A 14,804-nucleotide genomic window follows, 5' to 3' on the forward strand; every position below is an offset into this window, starting at 1 on the left:
CTCCCACAAATACTGTTCCGGTATAAAAGCAGACGGCGGGACCCCGACTGGATTCGAACCTGCAGCGGACGGTTGGAGCCGGATCCAGCATGTCCGATGTGGTTTCACTCCCATTCGTTTAGGAAACGCGGCATCAGGAGCGTAAAATTTCTCTTCATTCGCTCCTCTTGTAGTGAAGGAGACAGAAACTAACTAAAATCTGCCGAAACCCGGGATCGAACCAGGGACCTTTAAATCTTCAGTCTATCGCTCTCCCAACTGAGCTATTTTGACTTCACATTCAAGGCTGTATTCTGTCGTTCTTCTGGCGGATTTTCTATCCCCGGGTGGAATTGCCCCTCTCGCTCATTCCTCACTTCGGGCAATGTGACCCGACCAGATCTCGGAGCTCAGGTTGTGTTAATGTAAAGCTGCAGCGTTGATAAAGATACAATGCTGACACAGCACGGGGGACCTCACCGTGTTGGACACAGCGTGAAATGCAATGACATGTTCAAATAAAGTTACAGAGCACAACACATGTGTAAAATTCCCTGTTCTTTTCTCCACACTGATGGGTTGTGAAGGGAGAGACGGGCCGAAGTCTCACTGAGCCGCACTGATCACGAGCCAAATCAAGTTCAATCTTCAGCTGCAGGTATGGTGCTGAGCCCGACACAGAAGTGAAAATGCCCGTGGTTCTTAATTCCTCACACAGTGGGCTACTGAGCAATACAGGAAGGGCTAATGAACATCTTAATGCTCAAGTTATCACGGGCCACGGACTCTCTGATTCCAGGCTTGCACAAGTTGGTAAGTTTCAAAATTTGCATTTTTCACACTGGCAATGAATGAATCGATTGCCGTGCCTTTGATAAGCTAAGTTTGTTAGGGAGATGCAGTGGGCAAGAAGATACACAGAAGACTGATGAAAACCGTGACTGCCCTGACACTGTGAGCTGCAGTTAAATGTTGGCAACATTTAAAGTCAGCCAGTCTAAATTTGACAGAAATCAATTCCTGCTGACTTTGAAACAGCACGCATTTTACAGAAATCAAGGATGTGTATTTTATATCGCTGTATGAAGAGTGATGTTGAGCAGCGGTGTGGAAAGTTGAATCAGGGGCGGAGCATTGCTCCGTAAGGGTGCGTTGCATGGTGGCAATTCAAACAGCCCCAAAACGCACTGTTCCCTGACCGGGAATCGAACCCGGGCCGCGGCAGTGAGAGTGCCGAATCCTAACCACTAGACCACCAGGGAAGCTGCAGCCAGCCTCCTGGCAGCAAGCACATCAACGCAGCTTTTCATGCCTGCTCCTTTGCAATTCAGATCCTTTCGCGCCAGGCAAACTGTTCGGACAAAATTATATTTTTTACATGAGAACACAACAGACGTGTTCGCGAAAGCACGGCACCAAGTGCGGGTAGGCATCCACTTGAAATCGATTTCCTCCTGTGTTTTTCTCTGGATGTTGTCTCTCTCGGTGCTGGGTGAACAATTCATTGATGCATTGGTTCCAGTGATGAACGATTGCCGTTACGTGGATAGACCAGAGAAGTTGGAGCTGTTCTCCTTAGAGCATAGACGGCTAAGAGGAAATTTGACAGAGGGTTTTAAAATCAAGAAAACGATAAGATAGAGTAAATAAACAGAAAAGATGGATGAATACAAAAGACAAAGCTGAAGTGTCTGTAACCATCCTGAGAGAAGCCAGACTTCATTCAATTTGATTAATTCCAAGCGATATTAAGAAACAGCTGAGCTCATTAGTTACAGCAAATGCAATGAGCTCCGACAACACTCCGTCTGCAGCACTAAAAGCGTGTGCTCCAGAACTAGCCATGCCTCGGGGAAGCGGTTGTGTTAAGAGATTGAGTAAACTAGGCCTGTAATCTCTTGAATTCGGAAGAATGAGAGGGGATCTCATGAAGCATGCAAAATTATTACAGGGTTTGATCGGTTGGATGCTGGGAGAATGATTCCCTTGGCTGGGGAGTCTAGAACCAGCGGACACAGCCTCAGGATAAAGGTTAGGCCATTCAGGACTGAGAGAAGACATTACTTCACACAGAGAGTGGTGAATCTTTGGAATTCTCTTCCCCAGAGTGCTGTGGAGGCTCAGTTATTGGGTATATTCAAAACAGAAGTGGGTGATTTCTGACTGGTAAGGGCATCAAGGGATATGGCGATAGGGCCGGGGAGTGGAATTGAGGCAGGAGATCAGCCATGATCTCATTGAATCCCCTGCACTGCTTAAAAATCTGTTCCATTACCTTTTTTTTCCAGTTCTGACGAAAGGTTATCGACTTGAAACGTTACCTCTGTTTCTCTCTTCGCTGATGCTGCCTGACCTGCTGAGTATCTCCAGCATTTTCTGTTTCAATTCATATTTCCAGCATCTGCAGTATTTTCTCAGTTCGCATTTCTTTCATTGTGCAAAACAAGGATATCGCTTAATTAATGACGCTTTGAAAGCAACATAAAAGTTTAACATTATAACTACCGCCCAACGTGGGGCTCGAACCGACGACCCTGAGATTAAGAGTCTCATGCTCTACCGACTGAGCTAGCCGGGCCTGTTGATGCAATATTGCCTTGTCGCTGATTGCAGTCAGGAACCTTGTGGCTCCGGCCCGGTCACAACAGCATGTCTGAGCCGCGTTTCTGCAAACTACGAAACAAGTTCTCCAGAAGCCCAAGGCGTATAAGGAACTCAAGCAGCAAAATCCCTTTCATTAACCACAGGGGTTCAGGCAAATTTCTGATCGCAAATCGCTTTAGTCCTTGTCAATATCTCTTGTCTATTTCCCGGAGATTCCCGATTCTGTCTGTCTCTCTGGCTCTGTTTATTGTGTCTGTGGCCACCTGCGGGTAGATTTTGAATGAATACCTGTGTTTGTGTCTGCTTGTTGCTTTAAACAAATGAGGGCATCAGGCGCTTTTGTGCATGATACTGAGGAATCAGGAGAAGGCAGGAGGAATGAAACAGTGTTTGTGGAACGTGTATGTATACAAACTACGAACATTCGTGCTTATGTTGTGGACCTCATGGCGCAGCGGTAGCGCATCTGACTCCAGATCCGAAAGTCTGCATGTTCAAATCTAATCGATCTCCCAAATGAGCTATTTCAGCGTTGTATGGCGGCAATTCAAACAGCCCCAAAACGCACTGTTTCCTGACCGGGAATCGAACCCGGGCCGCGGCAGATGAAAGTGCCTGAATCCTAACCACTAGATCACCAGAAAAGCTGCAAGTCTCCTGCCAGCAAGCACAGCAACGCAGTGTTTCCTGCTTGCTCCAGTGCAATTCAGATCCTTTTGTGCCAGGCAAACTGTTCGGACAAAATGATACTTTTTACATGAGAACACAAAAGACGTGTTCGCGAAAGCACGGCACCAAGTGCGGGTAGGCATCCACTTGAAATCGATTTCCTTCAGTGGTTTTCTCTGGATGTTGTCTCTCTCGGTGCCGGCGAACATTTCATTGATGCATTTGTCCTGAACTGAAGGCTTTTGCCCATCTCGCGTGGTCAGAGCTGCTCTGTCTGTCTATTACCTGCCTGTTACCCTTATCGGGAACAGGCCGCCTGTTCAACATTCAACAGCAAACCCAGAAAGACAAATAAACAGAAAGATGTGTCTCTCAGCCCCGGTGGCAAAGGTGCAATGGATGTTATCCAAATAAATCCCCCATGAGAGTCTGTGTGCATTGGCTTCCTTATAAAGTTTGTATTTGAAATGTGCGGGAAAAGCGTAAAATTATGAAAACATCCTGATGGCCAGTACGGGGATCTAAATCGCGGCCTTGTCGTTATTAGCACCAGGCTTTCACCAACTGAGCTACCCGGCCACAACGCTCTCGTTGGCCAGGCTCGAACCCAGGCTGCGAGATTGTCTTTCAGCCTCACACTGGGTGACCGAGTTACTGCACAATCATTGAACACACTGCATCGGTTAAACATTGTTAACTGTTCGTATATACAACTGGGCAGAGTGTAAATCGAAACTAACAGAAAGGCAGCTCTATGGTCTAACAAACCTCATTCTAAAATTTACTATCCCACCACAGCCCCTCCCACAAATACTGTTCCGGTATAAAAGCAGACGGCGGGACCCCGACTGGATTCGAACCTGCAGCGGACGGTTGGAGCCGGATCCAGCATGTCCGATGTGGTTTCACTCCCATTCGTTTAGGAAACGCGGCATCAGGAGCGTAAAATTTCTCTTCATTCGCTCCTCTTGTAGTGAAGGAGACAGAAACTAACTAAAATCTGCCGAAACCCGGGATCTTTAAATCTTCAGTCTATCGCTCTCCCAACAGAGCTATTTTGGCTTCACATCCAAGGCTGTATTCTGTCGTTCTTCTGGCGGATTTTCTATCCCCGGGTGGAATTGCCCCTCTCGCTCATTCCTCACCTCGGGCAATGTGACCCGACCAGGTCTCGGAGCTCAGGTTGTGTTAATGTAAAGCTGCAGCGTTGATAAAGATACAATGCTGACACAGCACGGGGGACCTCACCGTGTTGGACACAGCGTGAAATGCAATGACATGTTCAAATAAAGTTACAGAGCACAACACATGTGTAAAATTCCCTGTTCTTTTCTCCACACTGATGGGTTGTGAAGGGAGAGACCGGCCGAAGTCTCACTGAGCCGCACTGATCACGAGCCAAATCAAGTTCAATCTTCAGCTGCAGGTATGGTGCTGAGCCCGACACAGAAGTGAAAATGCCCGTGGTTCTTAATTCCTCACACAGTGGGCTACTGAGCAATACAGGAAGGGCTAATGAACATCTTAATGCTCAAGTTATCACGGGCCACGGACTCTCTGATTCCAGGCTTGCACACGTTGGTAAGTTTCAAAATTTACATTTTTCACACTGGCAATGAATTAATCGATAGCCGTGCCTGTGATAAGCTAAGTTTGTTGGGAGGTGCAGTGGGCAAGAAGATACACGGAAGACTGATGAAAACCGTGACTGCCCTGACACTGTGAGCTGCAGTTAAATGTTGGCAACATTTAAAGTCAGCCAGTCTAAATTTGACAGAAATCAATTCCTGCTGACTTTGAAACAGCACGCATTTTACAGAAATCAAGGATGTGTATTTTGTATCGCTGTATGAAGAGTGATGTTGAGCAGCGGTGTGGAAAGTTGAATCAGGGGCGGAGCATTGCTCCGTAAAGGTGCGTTGGATGGTGGCAATTCAAACAGCCCCAAAACACACTGTTCTCTGACCGGGAATCGAACCCGGGCCGCGGCGGTGAGAGCGCCATATTCTAAGCACTAGACAAGCTGCAGCCAGCCTACTGGCAGCACGCACATCAACGCAGCTTCTCATGCCTGCTCCTTTGCAATTCAGATCCTTTCGCTCCAAACTGTTCGGACAAAATTATATTTTTTACATGAGAACACAACAGACATGTTCGCGAAAGCACGGCACCAAGTGCGGGTAGGCATCCACTTGAAATCGATTTCCTCCTGTGTTTTTCTCTGGATGTTGTCTCTCTCGGTGCTGGGTGAACAATTCATTGATGCATTTGTACTTCATTGGTTCCAGTGATGAACGATTGCCGTTACGTAGATAGACCAGAGAAGTTGGAGCTGTTCTCCTTAGAGCATAGACGGCTAAGAGGAAATTTGACAGAGGGTTTTAAAATCAAGCAAACGATTAGATAGAGTAAATAAACAGAAAAGATGGATGAATACAAAAGACAAAGCTGAAGTGTCTGTAACCATCCTGAGAGAAGCCAGACTTCATTCAATTCGATTAATTCCAAGCGATATTAAGAAACAGCTGAGCTCATTAGTGATGCGCCATCGGGGAGCACCTCCTGCCAGCGGGAGGTCGGAAGGCCCCTAGACTTTAAGGCTGGTAGGGCGGCCTTCCAAACTGTTGCATTCTCTCTTTCCACCTGTCCGTTCCCCCGGGGGTTGTAACTGGTGGTCCTGCTTGTGGCTATACCCCTAGTGAGCAGGTACTGGTGGAGTTCGTCGCTCATAAACGATGAGCCCCGGTCGCAATGGATATAGCTGGTGAAACCGAACAGGGTGAAGAGGCTGTTCAGACATTTAATGACCGTGGCACTGGTCATGACCGGGCAGGGGATAGCGAACGGGAAACGTGAGTACTCGTCAATGATGTTGAGGAAGTACACATTGCGGTCGGAGGAGGGGAGAGGCCCTTTAAAATCGATGCTCAGGCGTTCGAAAGGGCGAGTGGCTTTTATCAGGTGGGCTCTGTCTGGTCTATAAAAGTGCGGTTTGCACTCAGCGCAGACTTGGCAGTTATTGGTCATGGTCCTGACCTCCTCAATGGAGTAAGGCAGGTTGCGGGCCTTGATGAAGTGGAAGAACCTGGTGACCCCCGGGTGGCAGAGGTCATTGTGGAGGGCCCTCAGCCTATCGATCTGCACGCTGGCGCGGGTGCCACGCGATAGGGCATCTGGGGGTTCATTGAGCTTCCCAGGCCGGTACAAGATCTCGTAATTGTAGGTGGAAAGTTCGATTATCCACCTCAAGATCTTGTCATTTTTGATTTTGCCCCTCTGCTTGTTGTTGAACATAAAAGCAACTGAACGCTGGTCAGTGAGCAGGGTAAATGGTTTTCCGGCCAGGTAGTGCCTCCAATGATGCACAGCCTCCACAATAGCTTGGGCCTCCTTCTCGACCGTGGAGTATCTGGTCTCCGGGCCCTGGAGGGTTCGTGAGAAGAATGCCACAGGTCTCCCCGTCTGATTAAGGGTGGCGGCCAGAGCGAAGTCAGACGCATCGCTTTCCACCTGGAAGGGGATGGATTCGTCCACTGCATGCATGGTGGCTTTGGCAATGTCCTCCTTGATACGGCAGAAGGCCGAGCGGGCCTCTGCCATCAGGGGAAAAGAGGTGGATTTGATCAGCAGACGGGCTTTGTCTGCATAGTAGGGGACCCACTGGGCGTAGTAGGAAAAAAACCCTAGGCACCTCTTCAGAGCTTTTAGGAAGTGGGGCAGTGGGAGTTCCATAAGGGGACGCATCCGGTCCGGGTCGGGACCGATGACCCCGTGTTCCACAACACAGCCAAGGATGGCGAGGCGGTCTGTGCGGAATATGCACTTCTCCTTGTTATATGTCAGGTTCAGGAGTTGGGCGGTTCGGAGGAATTTCTCGAGGTTTGCGTCATGGTCCTGCAAGTCATGGCCGCAGATGGTCACATTGTCTAGGTAAGGGAAAGTGGCCTGCAGCGCGTTTTGATCGACCATCCGGTCCATCTCCCTTTGGAAGACGGAGACCCCGTTGGTAACGCCAAAGGGAACCCTAAGGAAGTGATAGAGGTGGCCGTTTGCCTCAAAAGCAGTATACTGGCGGTCTTCGGGGCGGATGGGGAGCTGGTGGTACGCTGATTTCGGGTCAATGGTCGAAAAGACGCAGTACTGCGCGATCTGGTTGACCATGTCAGCTATGCGGGGGAGTGGGTAGGCATCCAGCAGGGTGTAGCGGTTAATTGTTTGGCTGTAGTCGATGACCAGGCGTTGTTTCTCGCCGGTCTTAACGACCACAAACTGGGCTCGCCAGGGGCTGGAACTGCCCTCAATAAACCCCTCCTTCAGGAGCCGCTCCACTTCGGTTTTGATGAAAACCCTGTCCCCGGCACTGTATCGCCTGCTCTTTGTGGCGATGGGCTTACAGTCGGGGGTGAGGTTAGCAAACAGTGTGGAGAGGTTGCATCTGGTGCGCGGCGGGCAATTTGGAGGCTGCTGGCTGCGGACTGTGAGTGGGGGGAGGGGGCCATCATACGCCATTGTAACGCTTTTGCGGTGGCACTGGAAATCCAACCCCAGTAGAACGGCAGCGCAAAGTTGGGGCAGGACCAGGAGTTTAAAATTATTGAACACAGTCCCGTCTACTACTAGTGTCACCACGCAGTAGCCGCCAATGTCCGCTGACTGGGACTCGGCGGCCATAGAAATCCGCTGGTGCACAGGCAGGACTGGGAGAGAGCAACGCCGCACTGTGTCGGGGTGGATGAAGCTCTCTGTGCTCCCGGAGTCAAAAAGGCAGTTTATTGCATGGCCGTTTACCTTAACGTCCATTTTGGACCGAGCTAGTTGGTGCGGTCTCGTTTGGTCCAGCGTAACAGAGGCCAGCGTAGGGGTCGGTGTGTCGCTGCGGGTATCAGATGGGGAGGGGTTGGCGGCCTGCTGCGTCCCGGCTGGTGTCCAAGATGGCAGCGTCCATGATTCCCATGTGGCTGGAGTCGTCCAAGATGGCTGCTGCTGCGGTGGTTCGCACATGGTTGGGGAGGCCCAAGATGGCGGCCCGCACGGCCCACACACGGCGCTGTTGGGGGCCCAAGGTGGCGGCTCGCACGGCCCACATGCGGCGCTGCTGGCGTTCGGGGTGGCTTTGGCCTTGCAGACGCTAGCGTAGTGTCCCTTTTTCCTGCAGCCCGAGCAGGTCGCATTCTTCGCCGGGCAGCGTGCTCTGGGGTGTTTGGCCTGGCCACAGAAGTAGCATTTCTGGCCTTGGGATACTGCTGTCTGGCTTTGGGACACTGCTGCGGGGGTTGGGCCGTTGTTGGGCTGTGGCTGGGGTGGCACGGTGCTATGGGGCTGTCCTACCGTGTCCCAGGTTGTCGTTCCCCGCGGCGTCCATGGTGCAGAGGAGTAGGCATCCATGCCCCGGTAGGCTGCGTCCAGCGTTAGTGCAATTTCGGAGGCTTTGTCGAGGGTGAGTTCACTCTGCTCCAGCAGTCGCTGTCGGGTGTAGTTGGACCTGTGGCCCGCTATGAAGGCATCCCGGATCAGTTCCTCCATGTACTTAGTGGGCGTTACCGCCTTACACCCACAGGCCCGGCCAAGCACAGACAGTGCTTGGAGGTATTCCTCAGTCGATTCCCCAGGTTGTTGCTTGCGACTCCCCAGGAGGTGCCTGGCATAAACTTCGTTCACAGGGCGCGTGTACTGGGTCTTGAGGAGCTGGAGGGCGGCTGTGTACGAGGTCGCATCCCGGATGACTGAGTACACTCGGTGGTTCACCTTGGAGATCAGGACAGACAGCTTGTTCGCATCCGTTACGACTGCAGTGGAGGCAGTCAGGAATGCCTCGAAGCACATGAGCCAGTGAGCAAACTTGGTGGAAGCGTCCGCTTCCCGACTGTCCAGGTCCAGGCATGCTGGTGTGAGGATCTTCTCCATTATAAAAATTTAGTTAATAAAATTGATGCGCCATCAATTACTCAAAAGACTGAGGTTAAGCGAGTAACAACCAGGCTTTTATTAACTAAAGAACGAAGGTCTAGTCTCGAGTGGTTGACCCGTCCAGAATACTAAGGGACTGGGAGGTAGTCACTTATATACCTGGAATAGTGGGAGGAGTAAGCCGAGGCATGTCCAGATCTGTACCTAGTGGAATACACATACACATACAGACAGGTATAACAGTGGTTTACCACAATTAGTTACAACAAATGCAATGAGCTCCGACAACACTCCGTCTGCAGCACTAAAAGCGTGTGCTCCACAACTAGCCACGCCTCGGGGAAGCGGTTGTGTTAAGAGATTGAGTAAACTAGGCCTGTAATCTCTTGAATTCGGAAGAATGAGAGGGGATCTCATGAAGCATGCAAAATTATTACAGGGTTTGATCGGTTGGATGCTGGGAGAATGATTCCCTTGGCTGGGGAGTCTAGAACCAGCGGACACAGCCTCAGGATAAAGGTTAGGCCATTCAGGACTGAGAGAAGACATTTCTTCACACAGAGAGTGGTGAATCTTTGGAATTCTCTTCCCCAGGGTGCTGTGGAGGCTCAGTTATTGGGTATATTCAAAACAGAAGTGGGTAGATTTCTGACTGGTAAGGGCATCAAGGCATATGGCGATAGGGCCGGTGAATGGAATTGAGGCAGGAGATCAGCCATGATCTCATTGAATCCCCTGCACTGCTTAAAAATCTGTTCCATTACCTTTTTTTTCCAGTTCTGACGAAAGGTTATCGACCTGAAACGTTACCTCTGTTTCTCTCTTCGCAGAAGCTGCCTGACCTGCTGAGTATCTCCAGCATTTTCTGTTTCAATTTATATTTCCAGCATCTGCAGTATTTTCTCAGTTCGCATTTCTTTCATTGTGCAAAACAAGGATATCGCTTAATTAATGACGCTTTGAAAGCAACATAAACGTTTAACAAAATAACTACCGCCCAACGTGGAGCTCGAACCCACGACCCTGAGATTAAGAGTCTTATGCTCTACCGATTGCGCTAGCCGGGCCTGTTGAAGCAACATTGCCTTGTCGCTGATAGCAGTCAGGAACCTTGTGGCTCCGGCCCGGTCACAACAGCATGTCTGAGCCGCGTTTCTGCAAACTACGAAACAAGTTCTCCAGAAGCCCAAGGCATATAAGGAACTCAAGCAGCAAAATCCCTTTCATTAACCACAGGCGTTCAGGCAAATTTCTGATCGCAAATCGCTTTAGTCCTTGTCAATATCTCTTGTCTATTTCCCGGAGATTCCTGATTCTGTCTGTCTCTCTGGCTCTGTTTATTGTGTCTGTGGCCACCTGCGGGTAGATTTTGAACGAATACCTGTGTTTGTGTCTGCTTGTTACTTTAAACAAATGTGGGCATCAGGCGCTTCTGTGCATGACACTGAGGAATCAGGAGAAGGCAGGAGGAATGAAACAGTGTTTGTTGAACGAGTATATATACAAACTACGAACATCCGTGGCTATGTTGTGGACCTCATGGCGCAACGGTAGCGCATCTGACTCCAAATCCGAACGTGCTGCGTGTTCAAATCTAATCGATCTCCCAACTGAGCTTTTTCAGCGTTGTATGGTGGCAATTCAAACAGCCCCAAAACGCACTGTTTCCTGACCGGGAATTGAACCCGGACCATGGCGGTGAAAGTGCCTGAATCCTAACCACTAGACTACCAGAAAAACTGCAGCAAGTCTCCTGCCAGCAAGCACAGCAACGCAGTGTTTCCTGCCTGCTCCTTTGCAATTCATATCCTTTCGCACCAGGCAAACTGTTCGGACAAAATGATATTTTTTACATGAGAACACAAAAGACGTGTTCGCGAAAGCACGGCACCAAGTGCGGGTAGGCATCCACTTGAAATCGATTTCTTTCAGTGGTTTTCTCTGGATGTTGTCTCTCTCGGTGCCGGCGAACATTTCATTGATGCATTTGTCCTGAACTGAAGGCTTTTGCCCATCTCGCGTGGTCAGAGCTGCTCTGTCTGTCTATTACCTGCCTGTTCCCCTTATCGGGAACAGGCCGCCTGTTCAACAGCAAACCCAGAAAGACAAATAAACAGAAAGATGTGTCTATCAGCCCCGGTGGCAAAGGTGCAATGGATGTTAATCCAAATAAATCCCCCGTGAGTCTGTGTGCATTGGCTTCCTTATAAAGTTTGTATTTGAAATGTGCGGGAAAAGTGTAAAATTATGAAAACATCCTGATGGCCAGTACGGGGATCGAACTCGCGACCTTGTCGTTATTAGCACCAGGCTTTCACCAACTGAGCTACCCGGCCACAACGCTCTCGTTGGCCAGGCTCGAACCCAGGCTGCGAGATTGTCTTTCAGCCTCACACTGGGTGACCGAGTTACTGCACAATCATTGAACACACCACATCGGTTAAACATTGTTAACTGTTCGTATATACAACTGGGCAGAGTGTAAATCGAAACTAACAGAAAGGCAGCTCTATGGTCTAACAAATCTCATTCTAAAATTTATTATCGCACCACAGCCCCTCCCACAAACACTGTTCCGGTATAAAAGCAGACGGCGGGACCCCGACTGGATTCGAACCTGCAGCGGACGGTTGGAGCCGGATCCAGCATGTCCGATGTGGTTTCACTCCCATTCGTTTGGGAAACGCGGCATCAGGAGCGTAAAATTTCTCCTCATTCACTCCTCTTGTATTGAAGGAGACAGAAAGTAACTAAAACCTACCGAAACCCGGGACCTTTAGATCTTCAGTCTAACGCTCTCCCAACTGAGCTATTTCGGCTTCACATCAAAAGCAGTATACTGTTGTTCTTTTGGAGGTTTTTCTATCCCCGGGTGGAATTGCCCCTCTCGCTCATTCCTCACTTCGGGCAATGTGACCCAACCAGATCTCGGAGCTCAGGTTGTGTTAATTTAAAGCTGCAGTGTTGATAAAGATACAATGCTGACACAGCACGGGGGACCTCACCGTGTTGGACACAGCGTGAAATGCAATGACATGTTCAAATAAAGTTACAGAGCACAACACATGTGTAAAATTCCCTGTTCTTTTCTCCACACTGATAGGTTGTGAAGGGAGAGACGGGCCGAAGTCTCACTGAGCCGCACTGATCACGAGCCAAATCAAGTTCAATCTTCAGCTGCAGGTATCGTGCTGAGCCCGACACAGAAGTGAAAATGCCCGTGGTTCTTAGTTCCTCACGCAGTGGGCTACTGAGCAATACAGGAAGGGCTAATGAACTGAGCAATACAGGAAGGGCTAATGAGCATCTTAATGCTCAAGTTATCACGGGCCACGGACTCTCTGATTCCAGGCTTGCACACGTTGGTAAGTTTCAAAATTTGCATTTTTCACACTGGCAATGAATTAATCGATAGCCGTGCCTGTGATAAGCTAAGTTTGTTGGGAGGTGCAGTGGGCAAGAAGATACACGGAAGACTGATGAAAACCGTGACTGCCCTGACACTGTGAGCTGCAGTTAAATGTTGGCAACATTTAAAGTCAGCCAGTCTAAATTTGACAGAAATCAATTCCTGCTGACTTTGAAACAGCACGAATTTTACAGAAATCAAGGATGTGTATTTTGCATCGCTGTATGAAGAGTGATGTTGAGCAGCGGTGTGGAAAGTTGAATCAGGGGCGGAGCATTGCACCGTAAGGGTGCGTTGCATGGTGGCAATTCAAACAGCCCCAAAACGCACTGTTCCCTGACCAGGAATCGAACCCAGGCCGCGGCGGGGAGCTGCAGTTAAATGTTAATCCAAATAAATCCCCCGTGAGATTCTGTGCACATTGGCTTCCTTATAAAGTTTATATTTTATATTTTCGGAAAAACCGTAAAATTAGGCTGATGGCCCATACGGGGATCGTACCCGCGACCTTGGCGTTATTCGCACCCGTGCTCAGTGTTCAGCAGAGTAGGCAGCACGAAGTTGGTAAACTACCTGCAGTCCTTCCAACGGGATACCCGCACCCATTCTCGGGGCAAGGAATTTCTCGGCCTATCTCCTATTGATAAACTCACGGTGTGCTCGAGCACAGAGCTCTCAGCCTTTAACACTGATGTTCACACGATGTGATTGTGTTTTGTAAATCTCTCACTCGCTCTCCTCGCGGTCAAACCCAAAGTTTACCTGCTGTGTTTTCCAGCAGCCAGTAAGTTGATTTGAAAAGGCCATTGTGACAGGGTTTGGGCTCTGAGTCCAGTCACAGGTCGGGTTGTGATGCCTTGTGGCTCAAGTGGTCACCTGACCTGCCAGCTGATGACCTCACTGCTGATGATGACCTCATAATTAACCCCGTCATACAGCTGTGGGTTGATGTTTAAATTGATGTAAAATTATTTCCCTGAAAGCCAATCAAATCTAATCGACATAAACTAGTTGATGTTATGAATTTGTGCTCCCAGTGGGAATTCCTGCAGAGTCTGCTGGTGTTCATCTCCCCAATTCCCCACAGGAAGCTCTGTGTTCAGAGTCTGTACTCATTACATCGACATTACACAGTATTATTACACGGCCACATCTAAAACTGGACACATTAATAGGGAGACAACAGTGTGAATGGCAGGGTACGAGGGGGCGGGGGAGGGAGGGGGAGGGAGGGGCAAGGGGGAGGGGGGGCGATGGGCGAGGGGGAGGGGGGGCGAGGGGGAGGGGAGGGCGAGGGGGAGGGGAGGCGAGGGCGAGGGCGAGGGCGAGGGCGAGGGGCGAGGGGGAGGGGGGGCGAGGGGGAGGGGGGGCGAGGGGGAGGGGGAGGAGGGGCAGGGGAGGAGGGGGAGGAGGGGCAGGGGGGGCGAGGGGCAGGGGGGGCGAGGGGGAGGGGGGGCGAGGGGGAGGGGGGGCGAGGGGGAGGGGGGGCGAGGGGGAGGGGGAGGAGGGGCAGGGGAGGAGGGGGAGGAGGGGCAGGGGGGGCGAGGGGCAGGGGGGGCGAGGGGGAGGGGGGGCGAGGGGGAGGGGGGAGAGGGGGAGGGGGGAGAGGGGGGGGGAGGGAGGGGGAGGGGGGGCGAGGGGGAGGGGGGAGGGGGGAGGGAGGGGGGAGAGGGGGGGGGAGGGGCGGGGGAGAGGGGGGGGAGGGGCGAGGGAGAGCGAGGGGGAGGGGAGGGGGAGGGAGAGCGAGGGGGAGGGGAGGGGGAGGGGAGGGGAGGGGGAGCGAGGGGGAGGGGAGGGGGAGCGAGGGGGAGGGGAGGGGGAGGCGGAGCGAGGGGGAGGGGAGGCGGAGCGAGGGGGAGGGGAGGCGGAGCGAGGGGGAGGGGAGGCGGAGCGAGGGGGAGGGGAGGCGGAGGGGGAGGGGGAGCGAGGGGGAGCGAGAGCGATGGGGAGGGGAGGGAGAGCGAGGGGGAGGGGGAGCGAGGGGGAGGGGAGGGGGAGCGAGGGGGAGGGGAGGGGGAGCGAGGGGGAGGGGAGGGGGAGCGAGGGGGAGGGGAGGGGGAGCGAGGTGGAGGGGTAGGGAGAGCGAGGGGGAGGGGTAGGGAGAGCGAGGGGGAGGGAAGCGAGGGGGAGGGAGAGAGAGAGTGAGGGGGAGGGAGAGAGAGAGGGGGGAGGGAGAGAGAGAGGGGGGAGGGAGAGAGAGAGGGGGGAGGGAGAGAGAGAGGGGGGAGGGAGAGAG

At 51.5% G+C, this 14,804-nt stretch overlaps 3 non-coding genes across 3 annotated transcripts; all 3 read right to left on the reverse strand.

The window, feature by feature from the left end:
• Positions 1-1,169: 1,169 nt before the first annotated feature.
• On the reverse strand, positions 1,170-1,241 carry trnae-cuc (transfer RNA glutamic acid (anticodon CUC)). The gene has a single exon. It is a non-coding gene; the product is annotated as a tRNA-Glu (tRNA).
• A 1,243-nt stretch (positions 1,242-2,484) lies between these two features.
• Positions 2,485-2,557, reverse strand: trnak-cuu (transfer RNA lysine (anticodon CUU)). Its single transcript has one exon. It is a non-coding gene; the product is annotated as a tRNA-Lys (tRNA).
• A 7,596-nt stretch (positions 2,558-10,153) lies between these two features.
• On the reverse strand, positions 10,154-10,226 carry trnak-cuu (transfer RNA lysine (anticodon CUU)). Its single transcript has one exon. It is a non-coding gene; the product is annotated as a tRNA-Lys (tRNA).
• Positions 10,227-14,804: the final 4,578 nt, after the last annotated feature.

This window comes from Somniosus microcephalus, unplaced genomic scaffold (assembly GCF_052327205.1).
Source record: "Somniosus microcephalus isolate GS21.2 unplaced genomic scaffold, FLI_Smic_1.0 unresolved_chr4, whole genome shotgun sequence".
Taxonomy (NCBI): Eukaryota; Metazoa; Chordata; class Chondrichthyes; order Squaliformes; family Somniosidae; genus Somniosus; species Somniosus microcephalus.